General features: G+C 39.1%; 1 protein-coding gene across 4 annotated transcripts in view; it reads right to left on the bottom strand.

Moving 5' to 3' along the window:
- The window catches only part of MARCHF6 (membrane associated ring-CH-type finger 6), a 123,648-nt gene that overhangs the window by 87,828 nt on the left and 21,055 nt on the right, over positions 1-14,765 (bottom strand). The gene's annotated exons all lie outside the window — the stretch shown is intronic.

Below are 14,765 nucleotides of genomic sequence, written 5' to 3'. Positions count from 1 at the left end.
CATAGGCCTTGAAAGGAGAGAAAAAACTAACTAAAAGTTTAAAATTTTGTAACACAGTATCACCCAAATATACAGAACCGTCCACCTTTATCACAAGAGACTTCCCTAATCAACCTAATCCCCTGAGAGAAAAGCTAATTAAGCAACAGATCATGCAGAAAAGTCAACAAACTCAGGCCCTGCCAAGAAAGGGAGAAGAAAATTCCAAATTCAAGGGTCCTCCAGAGAGAATACCCAGCACCTAAAATGTACACCTATAGGAACTGTTTCCGGATTATATCAGCTGTTGGATAAAAGCACAAGAAGAAAAGCAGTCACTAAAAATATTGATCTAAAACCACAAGAGACTAACTCAAAACAGTTCCCACAACAAAACTCCAAAGGTTTACACCCTAGCTATTCCAATCCAACATTTTTTCCTTCTTTTAAAATTAATTCACTGGTTATACCATTCAGCTGTCTGGAAAGTTTCACAAACTTTGGTTTAATTTTTCAATATCTTTTCCATACTATATAATTTTTAAGTTCTAACCACTTCATCTGGCTCCTGCATCCCTCACAGCTAGCCAAAAGTCAGGCTCTGACTTACTAATATGATTTTTTTGTATGTTCTTACACACAACTGCTCAATAGTTTATTAGACAGAGGAAGTGTTATTTAAAAAAAAATTTAGTCCAACGAAACATTTTATTATATGTGAACATTTATAAAACTGAACACATTAAAGTCCAGGTTTCATTATACAGTGCAATCATATACTCCCTACATTAAACTTCTCGGACACTCAGGGCCACAAAACACAACTTATCAACAGCAGTAAGGAAATAAAAATTTTTTTTATTAACAAGAAATGTATTTCAAAAATTAAGCAAGACACTGAATATTCCATCTGCTGTATAATATGAGCATCGACAAGACTTAACTCTAGAAAGTACAGCTGCCATGGGATGCAAATATTTTGGTCAAAATTCTGAGCTCTATCTTTTGTGGGCTTCTCTTTTGCTCCCACAATAATTTGCAGACCCAAGAAAGATTATTTGAATGTCTAAGTACCTGATCACACCCACAAATCAGGTATTTGGACATACAAGGCACATTAATTACAAGTGCAGAGGCTGGCTTCCACAAGTCTGGCCTTTAAACTGATATTCCCCATCTGCTTGCTTTATTCTAAAAACTGCAGCATATTGCTTCTAATAAAATTAAAACCGCTTTACCAAAGAGGCAACTGTTTACCTTCGCCTTGCCCATATGTGAATTGGGACAGGTTTTAAATTAAAAACAATTTAAGAATCAGGAGTTTAAAATGCAATTTTACAGTTTATTTTCAACTTGTGTGACTTCTGAAATAACGATTTACAAGACAGTGTTTACCAATTAAAAAGACAATCTGAGGGTATGGCTACACTTGAAACTTCAAAGCGCTGCCGTGGCAGTGCTTTGAAGTGCGAGTGTGGTTGCAGTGGCAGTGCTGGGAGAGAGCTCTCCCAGTGCTGCACATACTCCACATCCTCTACAGGTGTAGCCTGCAGCTTACACTGAGGCTTTACAGCGCTGTATCTTGCAGCACTCAGGAGGGCGTTTTTTTCACACCCCTGAGCGCGAAAGTTGCAGCGCTGTAAAGTGCCAGTGTAGCCATGGCCTGAGAGTATAAATAGGAAGATGGACAAGTTAATTATCAGAACTTCCTCCAAAGGCTAAATATTTTACAGAGAATACGCAATATATATCTTACTTTAACAATACTTAAAATATCCATGCTGGTTTTAAAACCATGTTATTAAACAAACAGAACGTTAAATGGGTGTGGGGGGAAGGTTTTCCCATACAGCATGCTTTGTATCAACAAAACATCAACGGCTGATATCAAAATGGAATGTGTCATTACTTATTTCTAAAACCAGGAAAGAATAAACCAAAGATTACTGTACATTTAAAAGAATCTACAAATAGTTTTAAGAAATATCCATCCATTTTAGATTTATATGCATAATGTCCAAGATAGCAGAGTTAAGAGGCACATTCCACACATAATTCAACTATATAGATGACATCACAATAAACTGATTTATGAAGATCAGGTAAGTGACTAAAGCTACTGCACCATTTTATAGTAGTAGTTTTTGTTTGTTTGTTTGTTTAAAATGTCTATTTTGTACTCCCACAGGGTTAGTCATCTCTTCTGACCTCATACCTACCATGGCACCCTTCTGCAGAGTGAAGCCATTCTCTAACAGTATATCTCCCCAACACATGCCCCTTTCACAAGTGCCTAATTTTTGTGCTTGTCTGTAACTATTATAGTACATTTTACAGAATATGCCTCTCAACTATTAACAACCAGTTTAGTTTGCTCAAGCGTACACAGGGTGGATACAAATTGGTTATTTTAAATTTAAATTGGAATTTTTTTAATTTTAGAAACACAAGTTGGGAGTTCTTTACTTTGTTATTTAAATTACTATACATTTCTTTTTAAAATGAAATCTGAATTTAATACAAAAATATGTTAAGGCCTACATTTTTTATAATAATCTCTTAAAACATTTAAATAAAAAACAAATTTACTGAATCCATAAGCCTCTATCAAAAACTTTGAGTTAAAGGCTGTTTTTCTATATAAAGAAAAAATCAGGGGAAAAAAACATTTAACTTTTGAGGTCAAGCTTCATAAATACGGCACAATAGTGGCAAATAAGGACTGTATCATTCACCCTTTTCTAACACAGTAAAATATACATTTAATAAGAACCTGAAAATAATGAGCTATATTACTTCTTAAATAAATGTATATAGATACATCTTTTTCCTGTACACTATCAAATCTATTGTAAAGGCTCTGTTTAGTTATAACCATTAAAATGTCCATTTACATCAACCAATGAGAATGCACCTTTCTTCAGAAAATTATCTGAAGTACAAATGGAGAAGTTGATTAAAATCATTTAAATCAACTTTTTCCACTTGATTTAAATTACTTTTATTTAAATCAATCCATTCTGCCCACGCAACCTACAGCTGTTGTTTTACCTTCTCATTACCTAAATCCACTCCTCTTCTGACCTCCACATAAAATATACAGCCTTTAATTCTGATCATACAGATTGGTTAGAAGTGATGTGCTGATGCGTTGTAACAATTAGAAAACATCAATGTCAAACAATTCCATGCAATTGCAATTAGAGATTGTATGTTTTGTGTGGAAGTGGTGGGAGTAGGCGTGTGTGTCTTGAGTAATTAATTTGAGTGAGCTGAAGAAATGTTAAGAAGGTGGCCTTTCAATTGCTGTTTTGGTGGTATGATGACTTCAGGACACTTAGCTAATTTTAACAAACTTTATTTGGAGAAAATTTCCAGGTTTTTAAGAAGTCTTCAACAACTTTGGTGGGGATCTGAATAGATATCAAAGTTAATGTCGCAATCAAATTTGACAGCTACTTCTAAAAAAACTAGTGCATAGCCTGATTTGCTGCCCTCAAACTCCTTGTGCTCTCTGTTCAAGCCCCACTCCCTATCCTTCTTACCATTCCCCCTGGCTCCTCAAGGTGCTGCAGCATAACAAGTCAAGAAATCCAGGAAGGCATGATACAATATGTGTGGACGAGACCAGGACCATGCAGAGGGCGGCCCCAAGACTCTGAACAAAGACATCATTAGCACTTGATGGCTCCCAGCCATATAAAAACAGCAGTGTTTTGGGTAGCCCCTCACGAGAAAGTGCCTGGAATACAGGTTACATTAGGTTGCCTCTACCCCATCCACAGATCCTTACCCATGCCAAGCCTAGACAGAAGTAGGTGTAGGGATGTGTTGTAAGTGGTGGATTTGGGTGGGCTCAGGTAATGAGAACACATCCCTGTTAATTTCCCCCCATCATCCCATGGCACCCCAGGGCCCATGTCTTTCTGAGACTCTCTCTCTTCCTCCCAATATCTCATATCCAATCTGTCTCTCTTGCTTCCAGCAGCCTCAGAGGATTATCAGCTGGTGAATTAGGAAGGTGGAATGGGAGCATCAGTACACAGAAGTAACTAATGAATTTGAACAGGTCTGTAGGCTAATTTTGGCATGATTCTAAATATAAGGAATAACTCATTTTAATTTCACAAATGGTCTATGTCTGACATGTTAGATGAGTGTGTTTGAGGGATAGAAGGGTTGCCATTTGTAAGGACTGCATTTCTTTTAAACTAGAGAAATACAAAGAAGCATGAGAATACAGGGCAGCATTTCAAAAGGGGAACACTAAAATATTTAATATGCTGTCCATTTGCTTTACAGTTTTATGAATGTTGCATATTAAACTGACTGCATACTTACTATACATTTGTATTATAATCTTATTTGGTATCATCATGGTAGTTACTTTCTTGGTAAATCCTGCATTAATAATAATTAAGGCTAAAACTTTGTCACAGTTATTTTCAGCAAAAGTCAGGGACAGGTCACAGGCAATAAACAAAAATTCACAGGCAAACAAAAATTCATGGAAGCCCGTGACCGGTCCCTGACTTTTACTAAAAATACCGTGACAAAATGGGTAGGGAAGAACAGTCCAGCAACCACTGCCGCTGGGAGCTGTGCTTCCCCGCTCCCTCGGCAGACAGCTCCAGCCCTGCCACTCTGAGGCTGAAGCAGAAAATGTCATGGAGATCTCTGGAAGTCATGGATTCTGTGACTTCCGTGACAAAATGTTAGCCTTAACAATAATCTCACAGCTGATAACAGGCTAACACAAATTTTGAGACGTTCTCGCCAAAGGACAGTAAAAGAAACATAGAAAAACAAACTGTTGAGCAATAGTCAACATGGTTTCTGTAAAGGTAAATTGTGTCTTACTAATCTATTAGAGTTCTTTGAAGGGGTCAACAAACATGTGGACAAGAGAGATCCAGTGGACATAGCATACTTAGATTTCCAGAAAGCCTTTGACAAGGTCCCTCACCAAAGGCTCTTACGTAAATTAAGCTGTCATGGGATAAAAGAGAAGGTCCTTTCATGGACTGAGAACTGGTTAAAAGACAGGGAACAAAGGGTAGAAACTAATAGTAAATTCTCAGAATGGAGGGGGGTAACTAGTGGTGTTGCCCAAGGGTCAGTCCTAGGACCAATCCTATTCAATTTATTCATAAATGATCTGGAGAAAGGGGTAAACAGTAAGGTGGCAAATTTGCAGATTGACACTAAACTGCTCAAGATAGTTAAGACCAAAGAAGACTGTGAAGAACTTCAAAAAGATCTCACAATACTAAGTGATTGGGCAACAAAATGGCAAATGAAATTTAATGTGGATAAATGTAAAGTAATGCACATTGGAAAAAATAACCCCAACTATACATACAATATGATGGGGGCTAATTTAGGCATTAACGAGTGAGTCACGGAAAAAGAAGATCTTGGAGTCATCGTGGACAGTTCTCTCTGAAGATGTCCGCGCAGTGGTGCAGAGGCAGTCAAGAAGAGCAAAAGGATGTTAGGAATCATTTAAAGGGATTAGAGAATTAAGACTGAGAAAAATTTATATTGCTGCTTATTAAATTCATTGTACGTGCCACCATCTCGAAGACTGGTGTAACAGTGTGGTTCTCAACCCAAGACTCAAAATAAGATATCTACTAGCAGCAGAAAAGGTTCAGAAAGGGGCAACTAAAAACTATTAGGGGTTTGGAAGAGGGTTCCATCGGTGAGAGAAAAGATTAAAGAGGCTAAAGGACTCTTCAGCTGGATAAAGAGGAAGACAAAGGGGGGAATATGAAATAGGAGGTCTATAAATCACGATGCTGTGGCCAGAAAGTTGGATTAAAAGAAAAAGTTTTATTTCATTATCCCGTAATACCAAGACTAGGGGTCACCAAATGAATAATACAGCAGGTTTTATAATAAAAATAAAACGGAAGGTTCTTCTCCACACCAGAGAGCAGCCACAGTTCAACATTGTGGACTCTTACCTTGAGGAGGTTGTGAAGGCTAGGACTATAAACAGGGTGTTAAAAAGAGAAACTGGATTAAATTCAATGGTGGTTAACGATTCCATAAATGGCTATTTAGCCAGGAAGGGTAAGGAATGGTGTCCTCAGCCTCTGTTTGTCAAAGGATGGAGACATGGAAATGACGGAGAGAGAGATCATTGATCACTGGCTGTTAAGTTCACTCACCTCTGGGGACCTGGCATTGGCCACTGTCGGTAGACAGATACTGGGCTAGATGGACCTTTGGTCTGACCCAGTACGGCCGTTCTTATGTTCTTATGTTAAAGTTTGTGAAATATTACAGGAAATATTCCTTAGATTTCATTATGAAACCTGCAACTTGAAGAAGGCATGAAGACCAAATTCATTGTTTTGTTTATAAACAAAAATTAATTGAACAGTCAAGATAAAATTAGTTTTCTATATTTGGAGTGGAGAGACTTGTTTATGTTTTACTTAGAAATTAGTGCCAATGTAATTATTCAAAATTGGATAGGATTAAGTGAATATTTTAGTTCTAATGAGAATCAAAGGTTAGAAAAAACTTCTGGTGATTTTTAAAAGCCTAACAGGCAGAGACAAGTTATTAATCTGATCATAGGCAGACATGCTTTTTTCTTTATGACTGCTCATCAGCAAGGATCCTAATTTTCCATGATTAAAAACCCCAACATTCTTTGATTTAAAAAAAAAAAAAAAATCTGCATTTTTCCGCAACTAAAATAAAACACTGAATTTTAGTTTCCCGAGACACAATATATATAGGTGTCAGTTGAACATGATGTTTTACTGATATATTTACAGTTTTTTAGCAAGTTCAAAGCCTACCAGTGCCATTAATCATTATAATAAAATTAAAAGAATTGTAATTCAGCTGACGCCTGAGCCCTGCCACCAGGGGCTCAGGCTGTCTGCCCCAGTTTGGTTAATACAGAGATAATGGAGGCTTGGATAAATGGGGTTCTACTGTATTTGTCTTATTTTTTCACAAAAAGTAATAACTAAAGAGTCTCTGTAAAAATGCAAATTCTGCATTTTTTTGTGGCAAATAGATTTGGAGGATCCCTGCTTATTAACATATAAATACTGTATTTAAGATAATTTACTGACCTTACAATTCACAATATCCAAAACTGAAGACACCTTGTCAAGGAAATAAAATGCCTCCTTTAGCCAATTACATATTTGGAAAGCAAAAATTTCAGAAATCTATTTGTTGCAAATATTAAGATGTGTTACAATCTGCAAAGCAACTACCTCCTGATCATATCCATATCTCAGAATGCTGCTAAGATCATTTTTCTGGCCTGTCACTTTTACCACGTCATCCTTCTCTTTCAAATCCCTTCAATGGCTCTCCCTTCTCTATCGTATCAAACATAAGCTGTTTTTGTTCACTTTCAAGGCCCTTCACAGTCAATTCACAACCTATCTCCCTGCTCTCATGCATTATTAAGTTGTTGATGTTCACCTCAATTATCCCAGGATGCCAGCCTCAAATGCCCACTTGCTGAATTTTCAAAAAAGCACCTTCATGGTTTCTCCCGTGCTGCCCCACACACTGGAAGATGCTCCCCATAAACATTCACAAAGCTATCTCATTATTCTCCTCAAAATTCTCCTTTGCAGTGATGCCTACAAAAAACTTGACAATGGTTATGCTGTTCGCGTGCAGAGATTACTGCTTCTCATGCTGACCAACATTGTCCCATTGCTTACTTGTACTCCTCCCCATCAGTCTGTATCTATTTGTTCACTTTTCTACTGTTTGATTGTGAACTCATCGGGGCAAGAACTGTCTTTGTGTTCTGTTTCTGTACACTGCCTAGCACACAGGGTCCCAGTCCATGACTAGTGCTCCTAGGCACAACAGTAACACAATAATAAATAATGATGTATAGCACAATTGGAAATTCAAAGTTGGAAAGAGTTGTGTGGCATTTCTAAGGTCTATGTCCAACACGGCTTTTTACCACCACTTCTTAACAGTAATCTTTACTTATTAGTCAACAAGGAACCAAGTGATAGGACTAAATAAAATTCTATTCCGATTCTAAATTAGAGAGAGAGTTGCCATGATACTAGGCAGAATAAGACAGGGGAAAACTAACTTGTCTTCAGAAACCTTACCCCTACTCCCAGAAGAATGGAAAAGAGACTGAAAGAAAGATCAAGACAGACAAAAAAAGAGGAAGGGTAAAAGGCCCAACAAAATGTTAGCCTTACAGGTAAATGAAACACAGTACCACAAAGGCTGGGTGAAGTAAAGAGGGAGGCAGAGAAGAAATGATGAAAAAGACCCATAGTGATGGGACTAACTGGGGCTGGGGGCGGCGGGGGAGGCAGCCCAAAAAACCCTTATGGTTTAGCTCATCTCTTTTCCTTAAATAAAACTATTTCTAGATGGGCTGGTGGCCAAAAGTAAAAAACAAGGTCCTCTTAAAAAAAATTAACCCTCTTTGCCAATTTGAAAAAGTGGTGGGCTAGGAGAGAGCCTCCAACATCCACCCCCTCCAGACAAAAACGTAATTAGTCACTGAAGTTCTATTTTCCTGCATTATCTGGATGGTTTGCACAGTAAATTAGTTATCACTTCTGAGGTGGAGTGGTTTGCAGTCAAGTGTGAAAAAAGTCTAGCAGCTTTCATGTTCAAAGTTAGGCTCAAAGGATGTAAGTATTTTGTATCAATCGTCCAGAATTCACTCATTTTTCATTGCTGCTAAAACGTCTGCACCAAACAATCAAAAATGCAAAAAACTGACATGAATTCAACAAAGCTGTAACCTCTTGGCAATATGGACACAGCATGCCAATGACAACCAAATCTAAATCAGAAGTTATCAAGTTGACCACTACAGGTTAAGCCCAGTTTTAACATTTCCTCTTTCCCCTAATAAGCTCACTTCATGAGACTATTGCCATGCAATTCAGGTCTACAGTTACAACTTTAAAAAAAGACATGCAAAGTTACTTGGCAAACCACTGAAAGACAGTGGTCGAGTACTGCGCACCAGTTTGGAGTCGACAGTCACGCACCACACTGATGGGTACACAGTTGCCTGCCACCATAAGCATCATCTCCAGTATCCTGCGTCTGACTCCACTCCCATGGCTTCCAGTTCTGAGCAATATGGCACCTCTTCATATCAGACGAGAGGTTGTCACTGGCAAGTTACTGGAGAAACTATGCACCAACTCAAGCCTGCCGCAATGACCTTCTTAAACCACACATTTGCAGTCACGCTGCCCATTATGGTCTCATCCGCCACGCCTAGGATGTTAGGGTGGAAACACTCTGGCGAGAGGAATGGATCTCTCTTCTAATCCCCAACCAGTCCCTCGTCACAAACCCCACAATTTGCCCGCCTGGTTTTGACCTGCCCTGTCGCCAGTCGTCCCTGTTGAACAGGTTCTGGACCAGGCAAGGTCTCTGTGCAACCAAACAGTATCGCTGGCGCCTTTGTGACACCCTTTTGTGCTGCTGTGGCACAATACAGACAATGATGCACATGGTCAATGAATGCCTGCTGACTAGGTTCAGCGGTGGCCTAGAAGAACTGCATCACACCACTGAAGATGCTATCGCTTGACCAGATGACTATGCACACGCTAAATAAATAAAATACTGAAAGACAGCACTGAAACCATCTTTATCTGAGATGTCACTACGTACAGAATTTACAGCTATTAGCCAAATCAATCCTTGGATCAGAAAACTGTAGACATTAAGCAGGATGTTGTGGCGTGAGTTACATTTCAGCTCACCATAATGATTTCAAGTCAGGTTAACCTGAATTTATATATTGAAGTTAACTGTTTTAGAAGATATCCTCTAATTATCCCAATTTTCACCAAAAAGATACTTAATGCAACTTACAAAATGTAATTGGTTTATATGACAAACACTGTTACAAAGCAATACAACAAAAGATAACAATATGGACAATATCCTGGGTATTTGGCTAAATTACAAGATAAATTTGAAAGTCAGAATTCATACCAAATTTATCAGGATATAATCCAGCGTAAACTCTTAGACCAGGGATTGGCAACCTTTGGCATGCGGCTCATCAGGATAAGCACCTTGTCGGGCCAGGCCAGTTTGTTTACCTGCCACGTACGCAGGTTTGGCCGATCGCAGCTCCCACTGACTGTGGTTCGCTGTCCCAGGCCAATGGGGGCTGCAGGAAGCAACACAGGCCAAGGGATGTGCTGGTCATTGCTTCCCGCTGCCCCATTGGCCTGGAACGGTGAACCACAGCCAGCAGGAGCTGTGATCGGCAAGACCTGCAGATGCAGCAGATAAACAAACCAGCCCAGCTCACCAGGGTAAGGACTCTGGCAAGCCGCATGCCAAAAGTTGCCGATCCTTGGCTTAGACTTTGCCTCATCCCCCTCTCTACTTAAGTAGTGAAACAATTATGATCCAATGCAAATCATGCACTGAGCACACAATTTTTTCCCTGAGGAGAAGATGAGACAAAGAATAAACCATATATGACAGCATTAATCATGCCAGTTAACTGGAAAGTTCCCAGATACTACAATGATATGGTCAGTACAAGACTATATACAGAGTACATGATCACCTGCTGTTCTGATACATCTCAATAAAAATCTAGGCAATAATTGTACAGTTACCAAAATTGAATAGTTCCAGATTTAATTTTTACAAGTTTAAAATACAGCAGACCTGACCTAACTTGCAATGCTGCCTGCTTCTTACTTGCAATGTCACCTGAAAGACAGAACAAGTGCTCACATGGCACTTTTGTAGCTGGCATTGCAAGGTATTTACATGCCAGATATGCTAAACATTCATATGCCCCTTCATGCTTCAGCCACCATTCCAGAGGACGTGCTTCCATGCTGATGATGCTCGTAAAAAAAAAAAAAAAAGTGTTAAATTTGTGACTGAACTCTAGTTTCTCCTGCTTTGTTTTACATGCATTCTGCTATATATTTCAAGTTATAACAGTCTTGGATGATAATCCAGAACATTGTTCATTTTAAGAATGCTCTCACTGCAGATTTGACACAATACAAAGAAGGTACCAATGTGAAATTTCTAAAGATAGCTACAGCACCTGACCCAAGGTTTAAGAATCTGAAGTACGGTCCAAAATCTGAGAGGGACAAGGCATGAAGCATGCTTTCAGAAGTCTTAAAAGAGCAACACTGATATGGAAACTACAGAACCCGAACCACCAAAAAAGAAAATCAACCTTCTCTTGGTGGCATCTGACTTAGATGATGAAAATGAACATGCATCTGCTTTGGATCGTTAACAAGCGGAACCAGTCATCAGCATGGAAGCATGTCCTCTGGAATGGTGGTCGAAGCATAAAGGGGCATACGAATGTTTAGCCTATCTGGTACATAAATATCTTGCGACACCAGCTACAACAGCGGCATGGGAACGTCTGTTCTCACTTTCAGGTGACATTGTAAACAAGAAGCGGGCAGCACTCTCTCTCATAAACAAACTTGTTTGTCTGAGCGATCGACTGACCAAGAAGATTTGTAGGTTCTAAAGTTTTACATTGTTTGATTTTTGAGTGCAGTTTTTCTTGTACATAATCCTACAAATGAAAGGTGGGCTTACATGATAAAGAGACTGCACTACAGTACTTGTATTAGGTGAATTGAAATACTATTTATTTTGTTTTTTCACAGTGCAAATATTAGTAATAAAAAATAAATATAACGTGAGCACTCTACACTTGGTATTCTGTGCTTTAATTGAAATATTTTTGAAAATGTAGAAAATATCCACAAATATTTAAATAGATGGTATTCTATTACTGTTTAACAGAGCAATTAATTGCAATTAGTTGTTTTAAACACACGATTAATCATGATTATTTTTTTTTAAATTAACACTCGATAGCCCTAGTTTTTAATGTTCTTATTTCCCATCTCACAGGATGTCCGGTAGGAATACTGAAAGATATAAAAAATTATACAATAGTGGGAAATAAACTTATCTATCTCAGTAGCAAGCTCCAGTACTAATGACTGTTTGGTGTGATGTTAGAGTGCATGCTAGGGTATCACATGGAGGCAAGCGGGGGACTGTGGAACAGTTGCTCTTTAGAAACCCAGAGAAGAAAGAATAGTTAGTTAAAAGTGAACTGAAATGCTTTGTACAGAAATAATGAAAAAATTGATTCCAAATTATTTTTACAATTATTGTTCAGTCAACACATAGACTGAATAACCACAACTAAGAGCAAATTTTTAAAAATGGATGTCTAGAATTACATGAGGCTTCTGAATTTGTTTTTAAACATCTCATAAGTGACCTGATTTTCAAGTTCTGGCCAATTACTTTAATATACAATTGCTGAAATCAACTCCTGCACTTTCCTGCCAAGACCTGAGGAGCCTGCTCCTATACCACTTACAATTAATAATTTCATTCACACCCAAAGGAGTGAAAAAAACACAGTTTCCTGCACAGTTCAGGTGTTAACTGCAGTCACCAGATATTATAGGAGAGAGACCCCCAAGGACTGAAACTTAAACCCTGACAGGTAAAAAGTATTTCCATTCCCCTTAACACATATTTATGTACATATTTTTAGGTCTAGATATATGTTTTGCAATTGATTTGGGATCACTCCCACTTTTTACTCTACTTTTAAGGGAACTAAATTGTTAATATATAGAAACTGTGGTTCTTTGAGATGTGTGGTGCACAATTATATTCCATTTCAGGTGTGTTTGTCCAGTGCTCTCGAGCCAGACACTTTTGGTCAGCAGTACCCATCAGGGGAGTTCATGAACTTTATGTGCTCTCAGTGCCTCCAACGAAGGGCATTAAGGATAGGGCCACCTTCCCCTCCCGTTTTCTCTATTTCCTTCATATCAGAATCCTAGCTGATATCAGACTCAGAGTAGCAGGGATGGAGGGTGGGTCATGGAATATATATGTACATGGTACATCTTGACGAACCAGTTATTGTAGAGGTAAGTAATCGTTTATTCAAGTGGTTGCATATATAAATATTCCAAATTAGGCGATTCTCAAACAGGGCTGTCCATTGGTGGTGCAAATTCAGCTAGTGCATGGAAAGAACTCCGGCAATCTTAGTCATGTGTGCAGGATATCATGTGTCCCAGCAGCTTGAGACAGAACCTTGCTGTTGTTCTCGAGAGAGACCATAGACTGGTGCATAGGGTTAAAATGGACTGGAACATTCCCAGAGGTAGATATGCGACTGCACATGTTGAGCCAAAAATGGCCTCAATAAACTCAATTCTCTAAATCAGACACATTGTCAATTTGTCCATGTTTATTTTCCAGACTCAACCAAGTAGTGCTTGGATCTGATGGATGCCATCTGTAACTTTTTGCCTGTAATGACAACAGATTTGTCAATTGTCCAGATACAGGAATACCTGGATACCCTTAGCTAAGCCACTGCCATAAACTTTATAAAAGCTTCTGAGAGTTGATGAGAGGCTGAACAGAAGTACTGTATATGGATAGTGGCAATCCCCATATCGAAAACCTAGGCTATATCCTGTGGCTGGGGTGGATAGACACACGAAAACAGGCATCCTGCAGATTAAGAGCAACACACCAGTCGTTCAAATCGAGAGAAGGAATACTGTCCTGAACACCATCGTTTTGATTAAAGTGTTCAGGTCTCTTAGGTCTAGGACAGGCCTTAGAATTTTTCTTTTTAGGGATGAGAAAATAGGAATAAGAAACACTTCTATGCTGTGGAAAAATCTGCTCTATATCTCCAAGATCAAGAAGAGATTGTATAATCTCATGAGAAGGGTCCCTGAACAGGGAGTGGGAAGGTGAACGGGGGACTGAAAGGGAATGGTTAATCCCATATTCCACAATATCTAGAACCCAATAATCTGAGGTTATGGCATTTCAGACACCATGGAAGTGGTACAACTAATACTCAACGGGATGGACAGGTTGGAAAGATCGGGTACAACGTGAATTCTGCTCCTGACTAAGCAGTTAAACCTGCTGCTTGGAGATCTGCAAATCCTGATGAGAGGTCAAGAGTGGCAGAAGCCTAGGAAATTTGTCTTTGCCTAGCTAGATCACATTGTCTAGGTGAAGAGATACCAGCTGATAAGGCTGGGCCTGTAATGCCACCTATTGGGAGCAAGCATGTGAATTCTAATTGATCTCTAGGCCTTATCTGTTTTGTCCCTAAAGAGACTGCACCTTTCAAAGGGAAGGCCCTCAATTGTTTGTACTTCCTTAGGGAAAACGGAAGCTTGAAGCTATGAGGACCGTCTCCTCACTATGGCCATTGTCACAGATGGTAAGGCTGTGTCTGTCATGTCCAGACCATCAGAAGTGATGTTCCAGCTATGAGCTAGCTCTTCGTTATGACAGACCTGAATTCCAGCTGAGATCACTGGGCATTTTGTCCGTAAATACTATAAGGGAGTCCCAATTAATAAACTTATATTTGGAGAGATCTGCTTGGTAATTTGTGATTCTCATCTGTAAGCTCACTGTGGTGTAGATTTTTCTGCCTTGGTAGTCAAGCTTTTTAGGTTCCTTGTCCCTAGGGTTGGACTTCTGTTGTCCTGGCCTGGACCTCTCATTTACAGCCACCACTACAAACAATCCCTCCATGGAGTAAGAATTGTTTGAAACCCTGTGTTGGAACTTCATAATGTTCATCAGCTTTTTTACATGTGAGCAGTACGGAGGCTGTGGTCCAGGCTGACATGAATGGGCTGAAAGGGTGTACCAGATTTCAAGCTACCCTTTTCCCCTTTGCCCCACACTGAGGTATAAGCCTCCACTCT

The sequence above is a fragment of the Chelonoidis abingdonii genome, chromosome 2 (assembly GCF_003597395.2).
Source record: "Chelonoidis abingdonii isolate Lonesome George chromosome 2, CheloAbing_2.0, whole genome shotgun sequence".
Lineage (NCBI taxonomy): Eukaryota > Metazoa > Chordata > Testudines > Testudinidae > Chelonoidis > Chelonoidis abingdonii.
Note: the sequence above shows the minus strand (reverse complement) of the source record. Positions and strands in the feature narration are given on the sequence as shown.